A 25,500-nucleotide genomic window follows, 5' to 3' on the forward strand; every position below is an offset into this window, starting at 1 on the left:
TGGCTAAGGTTGAATGTAAACTTCCGACTTCAACTGTGACTTCAACTGTATGTGTAACGGTTCCGTAATGACAGACTCTGGGAGACAAGAAGCAGGTCCAGGGTGTGGATTTAATAAAAGACATGAACAAAACAAGAACAGCGTCTGGACAGGAGAAACATAACATCAATGATGACTGGGAATGAAACTGAAGAAGTGACAGATATAGGGGAGGTAAATGACGTGATGGAGTCCAGGTGAGTCCCATAATTAAGCGCAAGTGCACATAACGATGGTGGCAGGTGTGTGTAATGATGAGTGACCCGGTGACCTCGAGCACCGAAGACGGGGAGCGGGAGCAGACGTGACAGTACCCCCCCCCCCCCCCCCCCTCTAGGGGTGCCACCTGACGTCTTACCTGGGTGAGCCTGACGGGCCGGCCGAGGTGTAGGAACCTGATGAGCCGGCCGAGGTGTGGGCGCCCGCCAAGCCAACCGAGGCTTGAGAACCTCTCAAGCCAACTGAGGCATGTGAGCGTGACGAGCCAGCTGAGGCATCCCCGATTGCTTCGGCAGCAACACCCGGACCTAACGTCACCCCCACAAAAAATTTAAAAAATGTAACTCCCTGAATCTTCCAATTGTGGAGTCAGCATTCTGTAACAACAGATGCTGGGGAACGAGATGCAGGTCCAGGGTGTGGATTTAATAACAGATAGACATGAAACAAAACAAGAACAGCGTCTGGACAGGAGCAACATCAATGCTGACTCGAGAATGAAACTGAGGAAGTGAAAGATTTAGGGGAGGTAAATGACATGTTGGAGTCCAGGTGAGTCCCATACTTAAGCCCAGGTGCGCGTAACGATGATGCAGGTGTGCGTAATGATGAGTGAACTGGTGACCTCAAGCACCGGAGAAGGGGAGCGGGAGCAGACGTGACAGTATGATATGTTACGAATTACAATTCGTACAACATAAAAATTGCTAAACGTATATTACGTGACAAATTCCAATTTGATTAGCTAACGTTAGCTAGGTGGCTAGGTGGAGAACGCTAACATTAGCTAGGTGGCTAACTTTAGATAAGCTATGGGTTAGGGGTTAAGAGTTAGTTTAAAGGATTAAGGATTGGTTTAGGGGATGGGTTAGCTAACATGCTAATTAGTCACAAAGTAGCTGAAAAGTAGTAAGTAGTTGCAAAGTTGCTAAAGTTGTTCTCATCAATTCTCACAGCAAAGGGTCTAAATACTTATGTAACTAAGGTATTTCAGTTTTTTATTTTGCAAACATTTCTATTGATGTTTGTTTTTTATCCATTTTAGAATAAGGCTGTAACGTAACAAAATGTGGAAAAAGGGAAGGGGTTTGAATACTTTCCAAATGCACTGTATGTCATGTTTTACAACAAAACATGATTATTTGTGTCTCTGAAATTAAACCATCAAGTGATAGATAAAAAAATACACATGCCTGTCATTGAACATCCCCATTTCATGATTAGATGCTTAAAAAAACACACCAATCTCTTTTATAAGCTCTTTAAGCAATAAAAGCGAATTTACCAAAATGTTAACGTGTATGCAACTGTTCATCAGAATGATGCACAGCTTACTATCAAATCATAATCCAAACATGAGCAATAAATCCTTTATACAGTTTATCTGGATACAACCTAACAAGAAATGCATTGCAAGCACATGACCCTATAGGAGTAAACCAAACCTCCATGGTTAGACAGACTGATATCAGCATGGCAAAAAGGGTAGAGTGGGAGGAGAAAACAACAGAAAAATAAATAGATACAGTATGTTGCTTTTTCAAGAAATCTGTTGAACAAATATAGCGCTCACAGATGGCAGCAGCTATTCACTTCGAACCAAATCTTTTATGGTCAAATTGACCACAATTAAGAAAATGCTGAGAATCCTTATGAAATTTGCAATCGCAAACCTCTCACAAATACATGCGCACACGCATGCACGCACACACACACACACACACACACACACACACACACACACACACACACACACACACACACACACACACACACACACACACACACACACACACACACACACACACACACACACACACACACACACACAAAGTACATCTCCTTGATGTGCTAATTGCCAGAGGCCTGTTGGTTCCTTAAATCTAAAGTCTACAGAGGCAAATTATTTCTCAGGAAGTAGAAAGCTGTAATTAATGGTGACAAATGTGGCTTCCTCTCCCCCAGTGTGTGTGATGACCTAAACTAGAATCCCTAGGTTCCACCAACCAGGCAGGCAAATCACACTCATGTAGCTAATACGCCACAGCACAGTCAGGAGTCAATGTTGGAATAATAGGACTTGGCAAGAAATTAAGAGAAATGGATACCCTACTCCCTCTGCTGCTGCACATCTTTCCTTCCCCATCCCCCCTGTATGCTTTGTGCCAAATTGACATGTATTACAGGGAGAGAGACATGATAAGGTAATATGACAAGAGGGGAGAAGCACTGTGCAATGGGGAGTGGGATGGGGGTGGATGGGGAGTAGGATGGAACAACAGGAGAGTGACGGTGAGTATAATGCCAGTGCAAAGCAGACCGTCACTAGTTCCACTGTTAAGAACAGGAGAATGGATCCAACAGGGAGAGCAGAGAGGCAAATCTTCTCCTTTGGATGTTGCTGGTGATTCACTACCCATGACGTTGAGCTCTGCTTCAAAATTATACTTACACCATTTCGCTTGAGGGTGGAATCTTTCATCTGGGCCCATTATTATTTGAGTGTGTGTGTGCGCGTATGTGTGTGTGTGTGAACGAGAGAGGGGGAGAGAAGGAGAGAGTCTGTTGCTATGCATTTTTCCACATCCCTGCCTACCACCAGCCTCTTCACACCAACCATCAGTGAGCTGAGCTGAGTGCTCATACTGTGATGCTTCACCAGTAAGGGCTCTGAGAGTTCCAAGCCTACAGTGCCTTCAGAAAGTATTCATACCCCTTGACTTATTCCACATTTTGTTGTGTTACAGCCTGAAATCAAAATGGAATAAATGGATTTTGTTCTCAACCATCTACATACAATATCCCATTTTCAAGTCTTGCCACAGATTTTCATACCGATTTAAGTCAAAACTATCTAGGCCACTCAGGAACGTTCAATGTCGTCTTGGTAAGCAACTCCAGTGTATATTTTGCCTTGTGTTTTAGGTTGTTGTCCTGCTGAAAGGTGAATTTGTCTCCCACTGTCTGTTGGAAAGCAGATCTCTACAAGCATACCCATAACAAGATGAAGCCACCACCATGCTTGAAAATATGACGTGGTAGTCAGTGATGTGTTGTGTTGAATTTACCCCAAACATAACACTTTGTATTCAGGACATAACGTTCTTTGCAGTTTTACTTTAGTGCCTTGTTACAAATATTATGCATGTTTTGGATTTTTTTTTTCATTCTGTAGTCTTCCTTCTTTTTCATTTAGGTTAGTATTGTGGAGTAACTACAATGTTGTTGCTCCATCCTCAGTTTTCTCTTATCACAGCCATTCAACTGTAACTGTTTTAAAGTCACCATTGGCCTCAAGATGAAATCCCTGAGCGGTTTCCTTCCTCTCCAGCAACTGAGTTAGTAAGGATGCCTGTATATTTGTATAGTGACTGGGTGTATCGATACACCATCCAAGGTGCAATGAATAACTTCACCATGCTCAAAGGGGTATTCAAAGTATGTTTTATTTTAACCCATCTACTAATAGATGCTTTTCTTTGCGAAGCATTGGAAAACCTCTCTGGTCTTTGTGGTCGAATCTGTGTTTGAAATTCACTGCTCGACTGAGGGACCTTTCAGATAATTGTATGTGTGGGGTACAGAGATAATAATCATGTAAAACACGAGGCAACTTATTATGTGACTTATTAAGATAATTTTAATTCTGAATGTATTTATACTTGCCTTAACAAAGGAATTGAATACATATTGACTCAAGACTTTCAGCTTTTCATTTTTTATTAATTTGTAAAAATGTCTGAAAACATAATTCCACTTTGACATTATGGGGTATTGTATGTAGGCCAGTGACACAAAATCAAAATGTATCAATTTGAAATTTAGGCTGTAACACAACAAAATGTGGAAAAAGTCAAGGGTGTGTATACTTTCTGAAGCCACTGCATATATACAGCTCCAGTGGTCATGGGAATTCTCAAAGCACTATCTCTCTATACTGTATAGAGAAAAGGGCTTAAACCCGCTTTAGAATGATGAACCTGGACTCAGAGACAAACCTAACATAGTAACTGTAAATCTATATCCTTCCATTTATTATGATAAGTTTGTTTTGTCTGGTATGCATTAATTTGTGGATGTCCATCATCCATTTTGTATATATGTTACAAATTACAATTCTTACATTATGTTACAAATGAGTATGAAATGTTATGAATTCCACTTTGTTGTGGCTAATATTAGCTAGGTGGCTAACGTTAGCTAGTCTAGGGGTTAGGATTAAGGGTTAAGGCTAGGTAGTTGCAAAGTAGCTAAAAAGTATTAAGTAGTTACAAAGTTGCTAATTAGATCAAATGCAAAAGTTCATGATGTGATATGAACACACAACTTTTGGGTTGCTAGACATTCACGTTATAAACCGACCCATCCTCAAGGACCAATCTACCTCCTTTCTTTTTTGGATTAAATAACCTTCTGTCTTATGTAACCATACCAAACATAAAATACATTTACGTTTACTATGAGTGTCACACATTTACTGTTAATATTGAAATGAGAATGGCGTGAGAATGGCACCGGAGGAGATGGCGGACGTTTTGCGGACTCCTAACCAATTGTGCTATTGTGTGTGTTTTTTCGCGTTGTGTAACAAATTTTGTACATAATGTTTCTGGCACCTTCTCTTATGACTGAAAGAGATTCTGGATGTCAGGACCGCCATTATTCCCCTCGTACTGGCCGTAGAGTTTTTCTTTAATGAGTCGGACGCTAAGGATTTTCTTCAGACACCCGACAAGGCCCAAATCCCCGTCATTCACATGAGAAAGAGACGGAGATATCGGGGACGTAGGTCGGGGTGCCTTGTAAGGATCCGACGGCGAATGGGTAATCTTTCTCTACCATCAATCATATTAGCCTAAGTATAATCATTGGATAATGAAATAGACGAGCTACGATCATGAATATCCTACCAACGGGACAATAAAAACTGTAATATCTTATGTTTCACAGAGTCGTGGCTGAACGACGACACAGATAATCAGACGAGCTAAATTACTTCTATGCTCGCTTCGAGGAAAACCACACTGAAGCATGCATGAGAGCATCAGCTGTTCCAGACGACTGTGTGATCACGCTCTCCGTAGTTGATGTGAGTAAGAACTTTAAACAGGTCAACATTCACAAGGCCAGGACGTGTACTCAGAGCATACGCTGACCAACTGACATTTTCAACCTGTCCCTGACTGAGTCTGTAATACCAACATGTTTCAAGCATACCAACATAGTCCCTGTGCCCAAGAACACTAAGGTAACCTGCCTTACTGACCCGTAGCACTCTCGTCTGTAGCCATGAATGGCTTTGATAGGCTGGTCGTGGCTCACATCAACAGCATTTTCCCAGAAACCCTGACCCCACTCCACTTTGCATACCGCCCCAACAGATCCACAGATGATGCAATCTCTATTGCACTCCACACTGCCCTTTCCCACCTGGACAAAAGGAACACCTACATGAGAATGCTATTGATTGACTACAGCTCAGTGTTCAACACCATAGTGCCCTCAAAACTCATCACTATGCTAAGGACCCTGGGACTAAACACCTCCCTCTGCAACTGGACCCTGGACTTCCTGACGGGCCGCCCCCAGGTGGTAAGGGTAGGTAACAACACATCTGCCACGCTGATCCTTAGTCCCCTCTTGTACTCCCTGTTCACCCATGACTGCATGGCCAGACATGACTCCAAACCCATCATTATGTTTGCCGATGACACAACAGTTGTAGGCCTGATCACCGACAACGATGAGAGAGCCTATAGGGAGGAGGTCAGAGACCTGGCCGTGTGGTGCCAGGATAACAACCTCTCCCTCAACGTGATCATGACAAAGGAGATGATAGTGGACTACAGGAAAAGGAGGACCGAGCACGCCCCCATTCTCATCGACGGGGCTGTAGTTGAGCAGGTTGAGAGCTTCAAGTTCCTTGGTGTCCACATCACCAACAAACTATTGTGATCCAAACATACCAAGACAGTCGTGAAGAGAGCACGACAAAGCCTATTCCACCTCAGGAGACTGAAAATAATTTGGCATGAGTCCTCAGATCCTCAAAAAGTTCTACAGCTGCACCATCGAGAGCATCCTGACTAGTTGCATCACTGCCTGGTATGGTAACTGCTCGGCCTCCGACCACAAGGCACTACAGAAGGTAGTGCGTAAGGCCCAGTACATCACTGGGGCCAAGCTTCCTGCCATCCAGGACCTCTATACCTGGCAGTGTCAGTGGAAGGCCTTAAAAATTGTCACAGACTCCAGCCACCCTAGTCATAGAGTGTTCTCTCTGCTACCACATGGCAAGCGGTACTGGAGCACTAAGTCTAGGTCCAATAGGCTTCTTATTAACAGCTTCTATCCCAAGCCATAAGACTCCTGAATACCTAATCAAATGGCTACCCAGACTATTTGCATTGCCCCCCCCCACCCCCTCTTTTACGCTGCTGCTACTCTCTGTTTATTATCAATGCATAGTCACTTTAACTCTACCTACATGTAAATATTACCTCAATTACCTCGACTAACATGTGCCCCCGCACATTGACTCTGTCACGGCACCCCCTGTATATAGCCTCGCTACTGTTATTTACTGCTGCTCTTAAATCATTTGTTATTTGTTATTTTTATTTGATGTTTTACTTATTTATTTTTCGTGAACACTTATTTTTCTTAAAACTTCATTGTTGCTTAAGGGCTTGTATGTACGGTAAGCATTTCACTGTAAGGTCTACACCGGTTGTATTCGGCCCATGTGACAAATACAATTTGATTTTACTTGAATATGTTACGTCTAGTCTTTATGCCAGGCTGGAATGTTAGTAGTGTTGCAATTTTCCAAAAGCTCCAAATGCCAGTGTTCTAAATCATCTGGAGAACCCTGGCAGTTCTGCAAGACTATGAAGCTGCTATTCGGCTAGTACATTGTTGAGAAAGTGCCTGGTCAGTCAGTTTCACACACAAAGGAACCTCCTCACTAAGTTGTAAAAATAACATCCCATCTTTACCTTTGACTTTCAACAATCAGATTTTTTTCTCATTGATAATTGTCTTTGATTGTTCTCAGAAGCAGCGATAACTCATATATTTTTCTAATTTGTTGTTTGATTGATGACACTTTGGATTGAACAGTTGCAAGCACTCTCAGCATTCTCCTTCCGGAAATAAATAACGTCATAAATCCAAATAGATTTCATTCGGCGTGACGTGTTTTTTTTTTTTTACCAGCGCAGAGGGGCCGGCCAATGTGTGAACTCAACCATATGGGAAGCATTTACTTCACTCTACGCACGTGCAGTGTTATTCAATTGAGTCTTTGGTTGTGTTCAATCTGGAGATAAGTGTTGTGTGGAGCAGTTTGGTGTTAACGTGCAGACTAAGCATGTATGGAGATGTGTGTGTGTGTGTGTGTGTGTGTGTGTGTGTGTGTGTGTGTGTGTGTGTGTGTGTGTGTGTGTGTGTGTGTGTGTGTGTGTTCCGTTTAAATAATTTCTGCACCATATACATAATGTACAACTATCTTTATCAAGATTATATATTTTCATTAGCTCATGTTTGACACAAGAATGAAAGTCTATGTAGAGTATAAAATGCCTTTCACCTGGGAATAATTGCTTTGAGTAAGATATATTTCACATAAGCATGACCATGACCATGTAAAAGTAATAGCAGTAGGTTAAAATACGCCATCTGTCTGGGAAAGTCTTTTGTAGGGAAAGTCTTATGTATAGGGACTCCATTGGAGCAGTTTGAGCTTGGCTACCAATCCCAACAATAGAAGGAACACTCATTCAAGGCATGATTCATTTAGCACTGTGTCCCATTGTTGCAGCTTTTATTGAAAACTAGCTCCATTGTGTAGCCATGTCATGAACAATGGATGTGTAATGACTCACGCCCATTTCTTTATAGTACTCACAAAGAGTTCCAATTTGACAGTGACAGTCAACCATTTAAAAAGAAGGCAGACAATGAAACAAGATCAAGAGATCAAGTCTCCATAGATCAAGTCTAACTCACAAAGCCCCTTGAAGTAGAACAAAAAGGTGTTTATGTAACATACCGTATCAAAATACCATTCCTGGTGTTGCATAGTAGGCTGTTCAGAGAATAAAAAACTATGTGGTGCTTAATGTTATACCTTTTTATTTGATTGTGAGAATACATATTTAGACTACCAGGGATGCATAGCAGGACCATAGAATAGAACCAGAGGGGGATTACATATAGACATTGTTAGCGTTTAATATAGCTTTTTTTCACTGATCCCTTGTAGTAATCATACTACTGTGGGATTTTCATATCAAAGACCACAGCTACGCTCTTTGAATAACGACAATAGCGTAACTATGAATGTCCAACTTAACAATATAACAGTGTGAACATTTTCAGAGGTTATCTGTTAGCATTAGTGTAAATGTCAGTGTGCTGTTAGTTACAGTATACAGATTAAGACCTTTACACAACACACAATTAACTAATGAGGTGGATCTGGTAGCTATTAGCAATGTGTTTCTGTTTTTTGTGGGGCCTGGGAGGCATACAGCCATGTGGGGAGTAAACTCAGCCTGGATGACATCACCACTATGGTAGGGGGGACCATCACGTTAACAACCAGCAGAGAGAAGGACATAAAGGAGAACCAGGAGAACATTTTAGTTTGAACTAGTATATTAGTATGCAATGACAGGTTAAGGTTCAAGACATGGCTACACTGAGCTACAACTGAACACCATTTCTACCACAATGTGGGTGTTGCTCTTTTACTCCAAATGGGCCTTCGCACAAATTGTCTCTTGTAGGCATGTGGTCATTCTAAAGACAACTTATTTGCTACTGTAAATACTGTTACAATTAGCATTTCAACAAACTAATGGAAGAAATAACACGTTTTAATTTTGTTCTCTATTAGTCCAAATGGACCTCCTGTTACTAACATAGTAGGGTCGTTCCACAAAAAGAGTGCCTTTTGCGTCCCTTGATATTTTAAGTAGAAATTGTGCCCCAATATTGAATTGTAAAAGCTTGTTAAAGTCAATTAAGTGCCCTTTAATATAGACCACATGGAGAATTCAATAAATCTGATTTTTATATTAATAAAGACTTGCTAAAGTGCAAAAATGCAGCATTTTGACATGTTCCTCCATGCACCCTCTTTCAAAGGAAACATTGAACATTTAATAGTCAAATCATAGTGTAAAAGCAGGTGAGCTGGTTCTACTCTTTTTGGCCATTTGCTGGTGTTTTGTGGGCAGGTCGAGCGTAACACGGCAACCCTATTACGCACAGTTTCTTCTCCGCAATGAGTCTGGATCTGAATACCTCCCCAACCCTTCACCAAATGACATCACATTAGAGGCCGTCTGATTGGTCCAGAAACCGATGGGTTGGTCCAGAGCCAGAACACAGGTGAGTAAAACAGAGGTTTGAAAATGTGTCATAGGCTTTGATACTCTGATTGGTTAGAGACGATCCAATCTTTGATGACCTTGTTTTGCACAACACTCCTCGTGCCCCTTGTCACCACAAATTACTTCAATGATGGCAGTCTCAGACTAAAGTATTTACAGTGGCTTGCGAAAGTATTCACCCCCCTTGGCATTTTTCCAAGTTGGATGGGTTCCGCTGGTGTACAGCAATCTTTAAGTCATACTACAGATGCTCAATTGGATTGAGGTCTGGGATTTGACTAGGCCATTCCAAGACATTTAAATGTTTCCCCTTAAACCACTCAAGTGTTGCTTTAGCAGTATGCTTAGGGTCATTGTCCTGCTGGAAGGTGAACCTCTGTCCACGTCTCAAATCTCTGGAAGACTGAAACAGGTTTCCCTCCAAAATTTCTCTGTATTTAGCGCCATCCATCATTCCTTCAATTCTGACCAGTTTCCCAGTCCTTGCCGATGAAAAACATACCCACAGCATGATGCTGCCACCACCATGCTTCACTGTGGGGATGGTGTTTTCGGGGTGATGAGAGGTGTTCGGTTTGCGCCAGACATAGCGTTTTCCTTGATGACCAAAAAGCTACATTTTAGTCTCATCTGACCAGAGTACCTTCTTCCATATGTTTGGGGAGTCTCCCACATGCCTTTTGGCGAACACCAAATGTGAATGCTTATTTTTTTCTTTAAGCAATAGCTTTTTTTCTGGCCACTCTTCCGTAAAGCCCAGCTCTGTGGAGTGTACGGCTTAAAGTGATTTAATGGTGCTCCGTGGGATGTTCAAAGTTTCCGATGTTTTTTTATAACCCAACCCTGATCTGTACTTCTACACAACTTTATCCCTGACCTGTTTGGAGAGCTCCTTGGTCTTCATGGTGCCGCTTGCTTGGTGGTGCCCCTTGCTTAGAGGTGTTGCAGACTCTGGGGCTTTTCAGAACAGGTGAATATATACTGAGATCATGTGACACTTAGATTGCACACAGGTGGACTTTATTTAACTAATTATGTGACTTCTGAAGGTAATTGGTTGCACAATTATTTAGGGGCTTCATAACAAAGGGAGGGAATACATATGCACGCACCACTTTTTTCACTTTTTTATTTTAATTTTATTTTTTAAATCAAGTAATTTTTTTCATTTCACTTTACCAATTTGGACTATTTTGTGTATGTCCATTACATGAAATCCAGATTAAAATCAATTTAAATTACAGGTTGTAAAGCAACAAAATAGGAAAAACGCCAAGGGGGATGAATACTTTTGCAAGGCACTGTAACAAACGACAGAGCAATTTAGTGTGAGTCGTCAGGCTAAGATCAAATGGGGCATTCTGTCAAATGTGTCTCTTGTAGGCATGTGATCATTCTAAGAACAGCTCACTGGTTAGTGGAAATGTACGGAAATGCTGTTTCCATAACAATTAACTGCAACAAACTCAGCAAGGTAATTCAGGAGTCAACAAGTCCTTGTTGGTTATATACTACTCCAAATTAACCTTCTATTCCCTTGCAAGATAACCTTGGTCAAATGTGGTACTAGCAGGATCTGGTCATTCTAAGGACAGACCATTGGTGATTGTACATGCTTAATACTGTTTCATTAGCAATTAAAGGCATGACCAAGTCAACCAACTGTTTGAGGACATTGTTTAAAAGTGTCCAATAGTGCCTCAGTCTAACACTCTTTCAGGGTTAAGGTTCAATAACCTCTGATTGGCTTCTTAATAAGGAGTCTCTGGTCTTATAAAAATGAATGTCGTTTTACAACAACCAGGAGAAGCCTATATAACATATGAGCTCAGTATATGTCATATTAAGGAGTTTCATTATAGCAGTGCTTGTAAAAAGTCTACGAGGTGCTTAGTATTTCTACAGTGATTTCTTCAGAGTCTGGGTACTTTAGTGGTTGTCAGAGATATACTCTGGCTATGCATGAGTTAACACTGTGTGAACATATAGACACAGACACAGACACAGACACAGACACAGACACAGACACTGACACTGACACTGACACTGACACTGACACTGACACTGACACTGACACTGACACTGACACTGACACTGACACACACACACACACTGCATTTACAGGGCTGGGGGGAAATCATTAGCCACAGCCTCAAATTAATTTACCTGGCAGTCGCAGTCAGGACTACAGGGGTAAAATAACTCCCAGCACTCCTCACATTACACTTCCCTCTATGACCAGGTTGACCGTACCTCATCAACTAATCAAAACAGCAGCCCTATGCCAGTGGATCAACACAACCAGGAAGACTCAGGAGAGGGAGGTTTGGGATGCCAGTGGGGAGGGAGATAAAAGTATAATAAATAAAAATCAAGACCTGGTAGGGAAGAGAGAGCGATTTGATGCCTCTTTCAGTAGTTTGATTAACAGTTAGAGAGCCTCCCATGAGGTAAGCAGGAGACATAGTCACACAGAAAGTGCTTTTTCTAATCAGATCCAGACACTCAGCCGGGTTCTGCTCACCACATTCTGACCTCCACTTCCTCTGCACTCACAGAAGATAGAGAGGGAGAGAGATGCAATAGGGAGAAAGAAACATTTAGAAACATGGCAAAATAGCAAGAGATAAAAAAATGTATGTGTAAGCCAGGAGTGCTTTATTTTTTACTTGACTTCCCGAATGCGGGGAAAGAGGGGAAACCCCAATCCAGCCCATTCTTGCTGTGGGAACGCTGTATGAACGCTGTATGAATGCAGTGTGAAGGCTGAAGGAAGGCTGTAGGAACACTGTATGAACGCTGTATGAATGCAGTGTGAAGGCTGAAGGAAGGCTGTAGGAACACTGTATGAACGCTGTATGAAGGCTGTAGGAATGCTGTGGGAATGCTGTAGGAAAGCTGTGGGAACGCTGTAGGAACACTGTAGGAATGCTGTGTAAGGCTGTAGGAATGCTGTAGGAATGCTGTAAGAAAGCTGTAAGAAGGCTGTAAGAAGGCTGTAGGAATGCTGTGTAATGCTGTAGGAACGTTGTAGGAATGCTGTGTAAGGCTGTAGGAATGCTGTAGGAATGCTGTAGGAATGCAGTGTAAGGCTGTAGGAATGCTGTAGGAATGCTGTAGGAAGGCTGTGGGTTGAGACATTTGGATTAGGAGTGATATTGGTCATCATGGTCACCTAATAATCCCCAGTTTACAATTGGCTCATTCATCCCCCTCCTCTCCCCTGTAACTATTCCCCAGGTCGTTGCTGCAAATGAGAACGTGTTCTCAGTCAACTTACCTGGTAAAATAACGGTAAATAAATAAAAAAAAATATATATATATATTATTCTGCTTGATGGGGGGGTTAATAAGAGGCAGGTGGTACAGCACCATAGCAGCTCTGTTGATTTGGAGTGTGAGTGTCCGTGAGTGTGTGTGTGTGTGTGTGTGTGTGTGTGTGTGTGTGTGTGTGTGTGTGTGTGTATGTGCATGTGCGCACGCATGTGTGTGTGCATGCTTTTGTTTGTGCGTGTGTGTGTACATGCTTGCGGTTTTTACAGAGGAGGTGTAATAGCTAGCAGCTTCGCTGCACTGCGCTCCCTCATCTCGTCAAACCCATTTAGGTGATAAGAGAAATCATTAGCAGAAACCCACATCTTTCTGGTCGGCTGGATCTAGCCTCTAAAGGAATTTCAAACAGAAAACTCAAGAAAAATAAGGATTTAAATTGCAGATCTGCCATCTGGAGAAGAAGAATTTAGATTTGGGATTTGGGGAGTGTGTAAGCATTTTCTATGTAAATCAAGGGGATTGCATCCTCAGCCTCTTAACAGTGTAGTCAGTTTCATACAGCCGTGGTGATTTACATGGGTGTCACAGTCAATCATTGCAGAGCAGAAGAATCCCCTTCCATTCTGACAATCAGTACGCCATCCACTTGACTCCATTCAGTATTCACAGTTGTAAATATTAATGTGAGACTATGACACCAAGGCCAGCCTTATGAGTTCGGCTAGTGGGTATGTGTGTGTGTGTGTGTGTGTGCGCGCGCGTGTGTGCATCACAGGAGGTTGGTGGCACCTTAATTGGGGAGGACGGGCTCATGTTAATGGCTGGATTGGAATAGGTGGAATGGTATTAAATACATCAAACATAGTGTTTGATTCCGTTCCAATCGCTCTGTTCCAGCCATTATTATGAGCCGTTTTCCCTCAGCAGCCTCCACTGGCATGCATACATGCTTGTCTGTTTTATTGTCCATGTGTGAGCCTCTGTCTGTTTGAATCTATGAGTGTTGAATAGGGTTATGGTATTTCAGAGAGACAATAATAATGCCATTAGTAGTCTCAATTCTGTCCCTCAATGGAGAGAACCCCAGGCCTCGGCCGTGGCGGCCACACAGATAGTTCTCATACAGGCTGCTCTCCTGACACTCATCTGCATAGAGCAGACAGGCTGGGTATCTGTGTAAGCACTTTGTGACAACTGCTGATGTAAAAAGAACTTTATAAAATAAATGTGATTGATTGATTGACAGGAGAGGCCAAGCCAACATCACAACCATCCCCATCGTCACCACCAGTACGGCACCAGTAGCAGAATCACGATCTGCATTTCCTCTCAGTACCCCTGGTTAGGTAAGCCTACACACACACACACATCATCATCATCATCGATCACCTTTATCACCATCCTCTCTGGCATACACCGACATGGTATCCACCGTAGCCTGGCTTACCCCTTCTTCTGTCTCCCTTTCCAAACTGAGTTTGGCGGTAGGCAACTTTTGATTTGAGGAATCAGCCTTATGGAAAAACCACATGAATTTCACATGTGAAGTGTTCATGTAATCACATGTGATCTTAATTGAAGTTAATGTGATAATATGTGACAACATGTAAAGCAACATGCGATAACATGAAACTACACATGTGAAGTGTTCCCAAAAAACCATGTTGTCACGTGAAATGTTGTGGTTTGTATGCATGCACTCACTACTGTAAGTCGCTCTGGATAAGAGCGTCTGCTAAAGGACTAAAATGTAAATGTCAAATGGTAAGCATGAAGTCTGTATCGTTTTCTAAGTAATCTCCCTCTTAAGATGGTCGGCACTTTATACTGTGACAGATTGGAAAATCATATTGTGTGTGGTAGCATAAAGTGAAAGGGACTTCATCAATTGAAAAGCCATAACTATATCTACCCTGTAAAGCTCTATGTTGCCCTTTCATTCATCCTTCATCACACCTCCCTCTAGCCAGGAATGTTACACCGGAGCCATTTTGAAACCAGAACTCACGAGGTGATTGGCCATTTAGAGCGAAAAGAGGACCAGATGGCAGGAAGAGCAGGTCCAGATGGGACTAATTGGCCAGAGCTATGAGGTTAGCACCAAGACACCCTGAAACTAAGCTCAATGGCACCTCAGAAGGACCAAAATGACTCAGAACCTCTGTGTGAATATTACGAATCTGCTAGACAAATAGACGAGGAGGATGGAGGAGCAGTCGTGGTAAAAAGATAGTACGATGGCTCTTGAGCATTCAATCAGTACTAATGAGTGTGTTAATAATGGGCTTGCTGAAGCCAATTTAAGCATTTTAATATCGAGTGTGTGTGGAGAGGGAATTAGTCATCAGCAGACACCAGGGAGCTGAAGGCAGAGGCAGCCATCTCAGACACTCCACCAAAGCCTGCGGGATTTTCATGACAACTCGTTGAAGACACAACATTCAACATTTCGCCCCAGACAAAATAAATTCCTCTTCCCCTCAAACATCACTCTGCTTCAAAATTACAGTGCATTCGGAAAGTATTCAGACCCCTTCCCTTTTTCCACAAAAAACAGAAATACCTTATTTACATAAGAATTCAGACCCTTTGCTTTGAGACTCAAAATTTAGCTCAGGCAAATCCTGCTTCCATTGATCATCCTTGAGATGTTTTGTGACAGGATTGTGTCGAGGCACAGGAAGGTTACCAAAAAATGTCTGCAGCATTGAAGTTCCCCAAGAACATAGCGGCCTCCATCATTCTTGAATGGAAGAAGTTTGGAACCACCAAGACTCTTCCTAGAGCTGGCCACCAAGCCAAACTGAGAAGGGCCTTGGTCAGGGAGGTGACCAAGAACCCAATGATCACTCTGACAGAGCTCCAGAGTTCCTCTGTTGAGATGGGAGCACCTGCAGCACTCCACCAATCAGGCCTTTATGGTAGAGTGGCCAAATGGAAACCACTCCTCAGTAAAAGGCACATGACAGCCCGCTTGGAGTTTGCTAAAAGCCACCTAAAGGGTTTCATCAGACCAGAGCATCTTGTTTCTCATGGTCTGATGAAACCAAGATTGAACTCTTTGGCCTGAATGCCAAGCGTCTCATCTAGAGGAAACCTGGCACCATCCTTACGGTCAAGCATGGTGGTGGTAGTATCATGCTGTTGGGATGTTTTTCCACTGGCAGGGACTGGGAGACTAGTCAGGATTGAGGGAAAGATTAACAGAGCAAAGTACAGAGATCCTTGAAGAAAACCTGCTCCAGAGCGCTCAGGACTTCAGACTGGGGCAAAGGTTCACATACCAACAAGACAACGACCATAAGCACACAGCCAAGACAATGCAGGAGTGGCTTTCGGGACAAGTCTCTGAATGTCCTTGAGTGGCCCAACCAGAGCCCGGACTTGAACCTGATCGAACATCTTAGGAGAGACCTGAAAATAGCTGTTCAACGACACTCCCCATCCAACCTGACATAGTTTGAGAGGATCTGCAGAGAAAAATGGGAGAAACTCCCCAAATACAGGGGTGCCAAGCTTGTAGCGCCATGCCCAAGAAGACTTGAGGCTGTAATCGCTGCCAAAGTTGCTTCAACAAAGTACTGAGTAAAGGGTCTGAAAATGTATGTAAATTATTATTTTTACATTTTTTCTTTTTTATTATATAAAATCAAACCTGTTTTTGCTTTGTCGTTATAAGGTATTGTGTTTAGATTGATAAGGGGAAAAACATTTTTTAATCAATTTTAGAATAAGGCTGTAACATATCAGAAAGTGAAAAAGTCAAGGGGTCTGAATACTTTCCGAATGCGCTGTTAGAGTCGGGCTCACATGGCTGCAGATGGGTTTAAAATTAGCTCAGATTATGTCTCTGTCTGGATCAGGTCTCCACTAGTAATCCATATATACTATATTACAACTTTTTTAATCTCCTCAAGGTGCAATTTAGAGGGCATCATTTACAGCAGGGGTTTTCAAACGACGGTCTGCGTACTGCAGGTGGTCCACAATTTATCAATCCATTTTTTTAAGTGACTTATTTTAAGGAATTTTACATTACTTTTCACAATGCAAATGTTTAATAATAATAATAATAATAAATAATAGGCATTTTATTTGTTACATTCACTGCCCAAATTGTCCAAATTTGGATATTTGATTTAAAAATATATAATCTACTGGTGGTTCTCAAAAGCTTTTGACAGTGATTCGGTGGTCCCCAGAATGGAAAAGGTTGGGAACCACTGATCTAGAGTACATGGGCCATCTATAAAGAACTTCCCAGGTCCAAACCTTAACTGAACCACTAAAGGTAAAGAGACCCCAGTCCATTAAGTTGCGATTCGCAGCAGTAGTTCTTTCCACAGATCACACAGTTTAAGCCCCACGACAACTCAGCCATATTAACATTCTTCAGACCAGATATTTTAAAACTGCCCAATTTATCATTAGAACAATTCAATTAAAATGAAAGGCCCAAACTTATTGAGCAAATCAATCTATATGCCAGCTGGGGATAGTTGAGAATGTAAAGTCAATAACCGAAGCCTACTCCATAATCATTAATCTGATCAGCTAAGTGAGGGATGCATCCCTCTACATGAGTAGTGAGTGTCGCAGCTAACGTCCTCCCCCTCATCGTTTCACTTCAATCAATTACCCAGTCAGGATGGATCAGTCTTCCACACTGCATTACCCTGTTTGGGGAACGCCTCTGCCAGGCCTGGGCTTTTTTGGCAGAGAGAGGGAGGAGAAAACTAAGGGAGAAAGTAAAGGGAGAGGGATGGAAGGATGGGGGGGTGAGGAATGAGAATAACCTCCATCACACCCTCATTAATCACCAGTGGGGTACCTTGGAAACACTGGCTCCCTCCCACTCGTTCTCTCTTTATCAATCTCTCCCTCTCTCTCTTTCTCTCTCACTCTCATTTCCTCTTCATAAACACTCTCTCTTCCTACTTGTTCTCATCCCTGAAAATCTTCAATTTTGCCTGCTACAGTTTGGGTTGGTCAGACTGGCTACCCCCCACAATTACAGTGTCACCCTAACCCTAACCCTAGCCAACTGGGCAGACAGAGAGAGATGTGGTCCAACCAGGTCTTACCTGACCATCAAGACTGTTGGGATTGTTCAGGAAGGTGCTACTGTGACATCCTCCTACTTTCTCCCATCTCTCTCTCTTCTCCTCTCTTGGGGGATGTTGTGTATCCATGGGTACAGGACGTGCTAGTGCACAACAGGGAGCTGCCACTACAGTCAGCTGACTACTCGGCAGGAACGTGTACCAGAAGTCACATGACACACTGAATGAGCTGAAGGGCACATACACACACATGCTTGCACACACCCACTTTCTATAACTGAACAAATGAGCTCCAAAGGGTTGTACTTTAAGGAAAGAGCAGCTGATTTCCACCTGAGGCCCACAATTCCACACATATCCCCTCAGCTACACTGGAGGGGCAAGTGTCCTCAAACCATGACTGGGTCAGGACATAGCTCTGCACTCTAAGGCTTCCAATGGGGGTAACAGCATAGTCGTAAGAGATATCTGCTTCCGATGCTGTTCTAATGACATGAATAGAGAGAGAATTTAAAAAGTGAGAAACCTAAGGAAATAGAAATGTGAGGAAAACAATGTGCAGGAGCAATATCCTCTTATTCTATCCTCATCTTCATCATCAGATATTCTTCCTATCGTAACACCTTTAAGATTATGAAGCAGTGGCACCTGTGTTTTCCTCCTCCACCTGTGTTGAGCTATTCTCTCAGATGACTCTGCTCAGTGCTGTGACTAACTTTTGATGTGTCTGCAGTATGCTGTGTGAGTCTGGAGTCTGGGGCGGGTTCTGCGTCACACAGCTGACTGTAATGACTGCACCACTGCAGCCCACATCCTCTCTATTCTTCGATTCCTATTGTTATCGGAATCACAGAAATAGAATTGAATAGCCCCAACTAAACTTTGTGTAGACATTATACCATAGCAACTGGAAATGCCCATGCAGAGTGTCAGCCTATATGTAAGTACATACACATGCATTGTACTAACCACTAGTTTTCTTTAGCCATTAGACATGTTCTTACCCATGTAATGTAAAGTGGGACTCGAAGCTTTGAACCTTTCATACTGAAGTCAGTCTTATTTAATAGAAAGACTCCAGTCCCCATAGAGTATACTTCTAATAATATTTCTGGACGGATATAAAAGGAAATTACACATTGGGGGATCAATGACGTAATACATCACACAGCAGGCAGAGATCCAAAAGATCATTTCCAGGGAGAAAAACAACCTAGATGAACCTGGATCTCCCATAGTACTTCCTGCCTAAGCATAATTCCGGTCCTAATTTAATCAGGCATTCACTAAGGGCGGTCTCATGGGGTCCTGTGTGGGACTAACTGTGGTTCTGTGACAGTGACAGCATTCAGCGAGCAGAGGTTTCCATGGGGCCCCAAACTCATTCCAAAGACCTTTTTCATGACGTTAGTTTAAAAAGGGTTTATATTGACCTATAGCCATAGGGATGAGTCACTGTCAGCACTAGCAGCAGTGTGACATGGACCATAGGCCTGATTAACTGAGTGGATTTTAATGCCCTGTGATTCATCATCATCATGAATACCCACTCTCACATAGATATTAGTTCTGTATGCAGTGTGCTGGCATCCTTGTTATTCCATGGACCCTGCACCTGGAGTTTGATGGATGTTCATGTTTTAAATTGGGATTAATCAATATCACACTATACTTCATACGTTCTTAGAAAAAAGGGTTCCAAAAGGGTTCTTCGGCTTCCCGATAGGAGAACCAGGTAGAACTCTTTTGGGTTCCATGTAGAACCCTCTGGGGAATGGGTTCTACATGGAACCCAATTAGGTTGTACCTGGAACCAGAAGGGTTCTACCTGGAACCAACCAAAAATGGTTCTTCAATTGGTTCTCCTATGGGGACAGCCAAATAACAATTTTAGGTTCTAGATAGCACCTTTTTTCTGAGTGTACTCAAACCGGACAGTTGGCTGCTTTGCGTGATGTATTGTTGTCTCTACCTTCTTGCTCTTTGTGTTGTTGTCTGTGCCCAATAATGTTTTGTGCTGCTACCATGTTGTTGTCATGTTGTGTTGCTACCATGATGTGTTGTTGTCTAAGGTCTCTCTTTATGTAATGTTGTGTTGTCTCTCTTGTCGTGATGTATTTTGTCATATATTTTTATTACATTTTATTTTACATTTTTACTCCCAGCCCCCGTCCTCGGAGGAGGCCTTTTGCCTTTCGGTGGGCCATCAATGTAAATAAGAATTTGTCCTTAACTGACTTGTGAAATAAAATTATTTTAAAAAACATCTTAAGGACCTACAGTTTAAGTCGGAAGTTTACATACACCTTAGCCAAATACATTTAAACTCAGTTTTTCACAATTCCTGACATTTAATCCTAGTAAAAATTCCCTGTCTTAGGTCAGTTAGGATCACCACGTTATTTTAAGAAAGTGAAATGTCAGAATACTAGTAGAGAGAATGACTTATTTCAGCTTTTATTTCTTTCATCACAATCCCAGTGGGTGAGAAGTTTACATACACTCAATTAGTATTTGGTAGAAATGCCTTTAAATTGTTTAACTCGAGTCCAAAATTTTGGGTAGCCTTCCACAAGCTTCCCATAATAAGTTGGGTGAATTTTGGCCCATTCCTCCTGGCAGAGCTGGTGTAACTGAATCAAGTTTGTAATCCTCCTTGCTCGCACGCGCTTTTTGAGTTCTGCCCACAAATGTTCTATAGGATTGAGGCTTTGTGATGGCCACTCCAATATCTTGACTTTGTTGTCCTTAAGCCATTTTGCCACAACTTTGGAAGTATGCTTGGGGTCATTGTCCATATGGAAGACCCATTTGCGACCAAGCTTTAACTTCCTGACTGATGTCTTGAGATGTTGCTTCAATATATCCACATAATTTTCCTCCCTCATAGATCCCTCATCTATTCTGTGATGTGCACCAGTCCCTCTTGCAGCAAAGGACCCCCACAACATGATGCTGCCACCCTCGTGCTTCACGGTTGGGATGGTGTTCTTCGGCTTGCAAGCATCACCCTTTTTCCTCCAAACATAACGATGGTCATTATGGCTAAACAGTTCTATTTTTGTTTCATCAGACTAGAGGACATTTCGCCAAAAAGTATGATTTTTGGCACCATGTGCATTTGCAAACCGTAGTCAGGCTTTTTTTATGGCGGTTTTGGAGAAGTGGCTTCTTCCTTGCTGAGAGGCCTTTCAGGTTATGTCGATATAGGACTCGTTTTACTGTGGATACAGATACTTTTGTACCCGTTTCCTCCAGCATCTTCACAAGTTCTTTTGCTGTTGTTCTGGGATTGATTTGCACTTTTCGCACCAAAGTACATTCATCTCTAGGAAGCAGAATGCGTCTCCTTCCTGAGCAGTATGATGGCTGCGTGGTCCCATGGTGTTTAGACTCACGTACTATTGTTTGTACAGATGAACGTGGTACCTTCAGGCGTTTGGAAATTGCTCCCAATGATGAACCAGACTTGTGGAGGTCTTGGCTGATTTCTTTTGATTTTCCCATGATGTCAAGCAAAGAGGCACGGAGTTTGAAAGTAGGCCTTGAAATACATCCACAGGTACACCCCCAATTGACTCTAATGATGTCAATTAGCCTATCAGAAGCTTCTAAAGCCATGACATAATTTTCTGGAATTTTCCAAGCTGTTTAAAGGCACAGTCAACTTAGTGTATGTAAACTTCTGACCCACTGGAATTGTAATACAATGAATTATAAGTGAAATAATCTGTCTGTAAACAATTGTTGGAAAAAATTACTTGTGTCATGTACAAGTAGATGTCCTAACCGACTTGCCAAACTATAGTTTGTCAACAAGAAATTTGTGGAGTGGATGAAAAACTAGTTTTAATGACTCCAACCTAAGTGTATGCAAACTTCAGACTTCAACTGTATATGGCAAAAACACACAGTGAAGGTTGCATAGAATGAATACTATTTTTTGTATATTGTACTGTAGGAATGGAAAACTTGACAGGAAGAAAACAAACACAGAACACCCTAAAACATGTGTGTGTAGGAGGGGACAGCGGTGTTCTGAAATGATTCTGTTTGATTGACATGCCTGTGCTGTAGGTCCTACCAGAGACCTGCCTCTTACAGTGTTCATTGGCATGTGTGTGGTCCTTTACACTCTGAGGGGGCAAGCATGTTCCATTACATCATGAACACATTGCATGGCATGGCTTCTCAACATCTGGTTTGTGGTCTCTCCCGTAACTCGATCCATATCTCTCCATCATTCACTAGGCATCCTATCGACTGCAGGAGTGCAAGGTCGAGCCACAGCCATTAATAACTGTCTTGTCATGCTACATTACATTATTAATCAGCTCAGTGATACCGCTGAGAACACACGCACACACAGTATCCTCTGTCAGGTGTGTAACCCTCCAGCGTTACATTAGCCACAACATGGTCATAGAGCCGCCCCTTTCATTCAAAGCACAGAACGGGGAGCACACAGATTCAGTAACCAACAGTGACCCAAGCAGAAATTTAACCCACAACCGTGGTGTTGCCAGCACCAATCACTAACCCACTGAACCATCTGAGCCACGGCCAACTCAGATTCACATAGGCAATACAGATGCAGATAACTACAGCACAATGCTGCAGGAGGCAGAGCATTCAGGATCTCTGTGTCTTTTTCCACCCACCACTCTTCCAGAATCAGCCGTTTCTGTGGCGACAGAGCTGGGGGGAGAAGGGGAGGGGGTCGGAAGAGGGGGGGTCGATTCTGTGAAAGTGGAGAGACGACACTTCAATTACAGTGGGAGAGAGATGGAGGGGTGGAAGGAGGGGGGATAAAGGGATGTGAAAGGGTCAGTAGGGAGCTTACGCATCTCTCTGCATCTCTCAACATCTCTCAGATAGACAGACAGGAGTGGCAGAGGCTGTGGCAGAGGCTGTGGCAGAGGCTGTGGCAGAGGCTGTGGCAGAGGCTGTGGCAGAGGCAGAGGCTTGGCAGAGGCTGTGGCAGAGGCTGTGGCAGAGGCTTGGCAGAGGCTGTGGCAGAGGCTTTGGCAGAGGCTGTGGCAGAGGCTGTGGCAGAGGCTGTGGCAGAGGCTGTGGCATTCCCAGCGTATTATCCAGACGCTGCCTTTTCTCTGAAATCTGCAGTTGTCCTTGTTCTACTAATGAACCAAATAACATTCTCCACCATTTCCGCTCAGTCTATTCCTCTATGCTTCTACAGTAACTGATGTAAGAAACAGAAATGGCCTCAATCGATGTCTTCACACACTAAAATGGAGGAATTTCACACGGAATTGATGGTCAATTAAAAACAAACCCCAAAACAGCCAGAGCATACCAATAGCAATAGACAGTACCTAACAGAAAAATCTGCAGCAGAAACCTCCCAGAAGCATCTACAAGTGGTTAGTACTAACACATTAGACATCGCCACTGAACCCTTTCCCCATGCTGGCTTAGAAAGCCATTTATATGGCTTAGAAAGCAGAAATAGGAGGCAGTTATCAACTGTGTCACGGGCAAGATTACTGCAGTATAGTTCTCCATGCTCCACCCCTGCCCACACAGCTCAGTCCATATGGATGGATCAGCCTTCATACAGTACCGAGGAGATGATCTAGCAGTCACCCTGAGAACCAGAGGGACAGCTATACAGATACTGAGTTATACAGTTGACAGGCTGGCTGGACAGCTGTAAGGTACAGTAGCCTAGCTATGTGGATATTTGCATTCTGTCAGCTGGTCGGTGGTTTAAATCAGAGCAGCTGAAAAGACACTTGTGTCTTCATGTTTCATTGCTCCTGAGCTAAGTCAGATAACAGTAATGTTGCTGCTGCTGTGTTCATCCACCCACCCACCCACTCTCTCTCTCTCTCTCTCGCTCTTTCTCACTGCCTCTTTCTTTCTCTCTCACTGGAACGCACAAACACAGGCACAGGCACAGGCACAGGCACGAGCACACACACGGGCACGTGCACGCACGCACACATACACACATAGGTTGTAAGAGGGATATAGCTCGATACATTCAAAAAGTAAACAGGATACACAAACAGAGAGACACACACAAACATAAACATAGCACCCACACACACACCCATTGTCTATGGCAGTTCATAATGGATACACCCTAAAAATGGTATCAGACTCATAAAACTTTCCACACTTTCCTTTGGTAAGTGTCAGCATTAAACCATCAGCATTAAACCTGTTCAGTCTTATTATAAACACTTCTGTGTTACATCTTTCTGAGTCATCTAACACACCAAGAAACTAAGCCGTCACATTCTCTCACCCAAGACTAATGAAAACAATACCATAGATCAATTCATGAAGTTTTACGAGCACATTAAGCTGTGAACCAAAACACACCATACAAGTATTTCCCTCTCTTTCTTTCGTTCTCTCCCTCAATTCAGTGGATACATATGTTTTATTGCCAAAACAGTTCACTACTGCAAATTTAAATCTCTCTCGCCCTCTCTCTCTGACTACAGACTACAGAAAAGCAGCAGACAGACTCACCTCTGTAATTATCTGTCTGTGGCTGCAGGGTTCCGCAGCTGTAGCTTTAGAGAGGTGGTGGACAGGAGGAACTCTCTCTTTTCACTCACAGTGTTGTCATGGCAGTGGTGTGGCAGAGGTAGAGTACTGTTCACAGCTTACAGCTCACTGCTCTGTCTGTCTGTAGATCACTGAGAAAAACACCAGCTCAGCTCAGCCCCTGGCTCTGATTCTGACTGCAACGCAGCAGCAGACAGATGGGAGGCACGACTGGAGCCTGCAAGCTCTGTCACCAGCTCAAGTCTCCCTCCCTCACTCTGTTATTCTCTCTCTTTCTCTCTTTATTTCTCCTCCAGGCGTGGTGTCTTTCCTCAAGGCTGCTCAGAGGTAAAGGGAGAAGAATACTACAACAGATCAGCACATTCAGGTTGGGTTGGTTTCCTTCACATGCATTGCATGTGTGTTATGAACTTTCTGTGAGCGCTAATGAGAGTTAGGCAAGCAGGCTCTCACTGAGAGATAGACTGATAGAAAGCTACTCCCACCTCTACCGCCCCTCTTCTCATCATCTCTCCAGCCTGTTAGAGAGTGAGTCATCGTCTCTGAGCCAATCACAACGCGGCGAACTGCCTATGATTAAAATCACAAGCGTACTAACCAGGGCCGAGGCTCCACCACTGCTATCATGAGAAGGGGATGAAACAAGGAGGGAAAGAGAGGAGGGTAAAACAAGCAGAGACAAGGAAGGGGAAAGTCTGAGAGAACTTTTACAAACTTGACGATTTCATGGGCGGGGAGGCAGTGGACTCTGGTCATATGGTGAGGTAGTCAGTGAATGACAGCTGCATTCCTCTTTGAAACTGTGTCACAGTAGTCTGTCAGGGAAAGGGTTTCTCCTCTGATGCATAATTACATCAGGCACAGAAAGTGAAGGGGAATGCAGAGTCCACTGGTGGATTTGACATATTCTTGATAATAACCTATTTTTTCCTGTTGGGTTGCGCCTGATTGAATAGGGGAGG

General features: G+C 43.0%; 1 protein-coding gene across 2 annotated transcripts in view; it reads right to left on the bottom strand.

Annotated features, from left to right (window-relative positions):
• LOC129861052 (prickle-like protein 2) overlaps nt 1–25,024 on the bottom strand; it is a 61,093-nt gene extending 36,069 nt beyond the window's left edge. For both annotated transcript variants that reach the window (XM_055932107.1, XM_055932106.1), the window contains exon 1: nt 24,500–25,024. The gene's annotated coding sequence lies outside the window, so the exon portion shown is untranslated. The remainder of the gene's footprint in view (nt 1–24,499) is intronic.
• Nucleotides 25,025–25,500: the final 476 nt, after the last annotated feature.

The sequence above is a fragment of the Salvelinus fontinalis genome, chromosome 8 (assembly GCF_029448725.1).
Source record: "Salvelinus fontinalis isolate EN_2023a chromosome 8, ASM2944872v1, whole genome shotgun sequence".
Lineage (NCBI taxonomy): Eukaryota > Metazoa > Chordata > Actinopteri > Salmoniformes > Salmonidae > Salvelinus > Salvelinus fontinalis.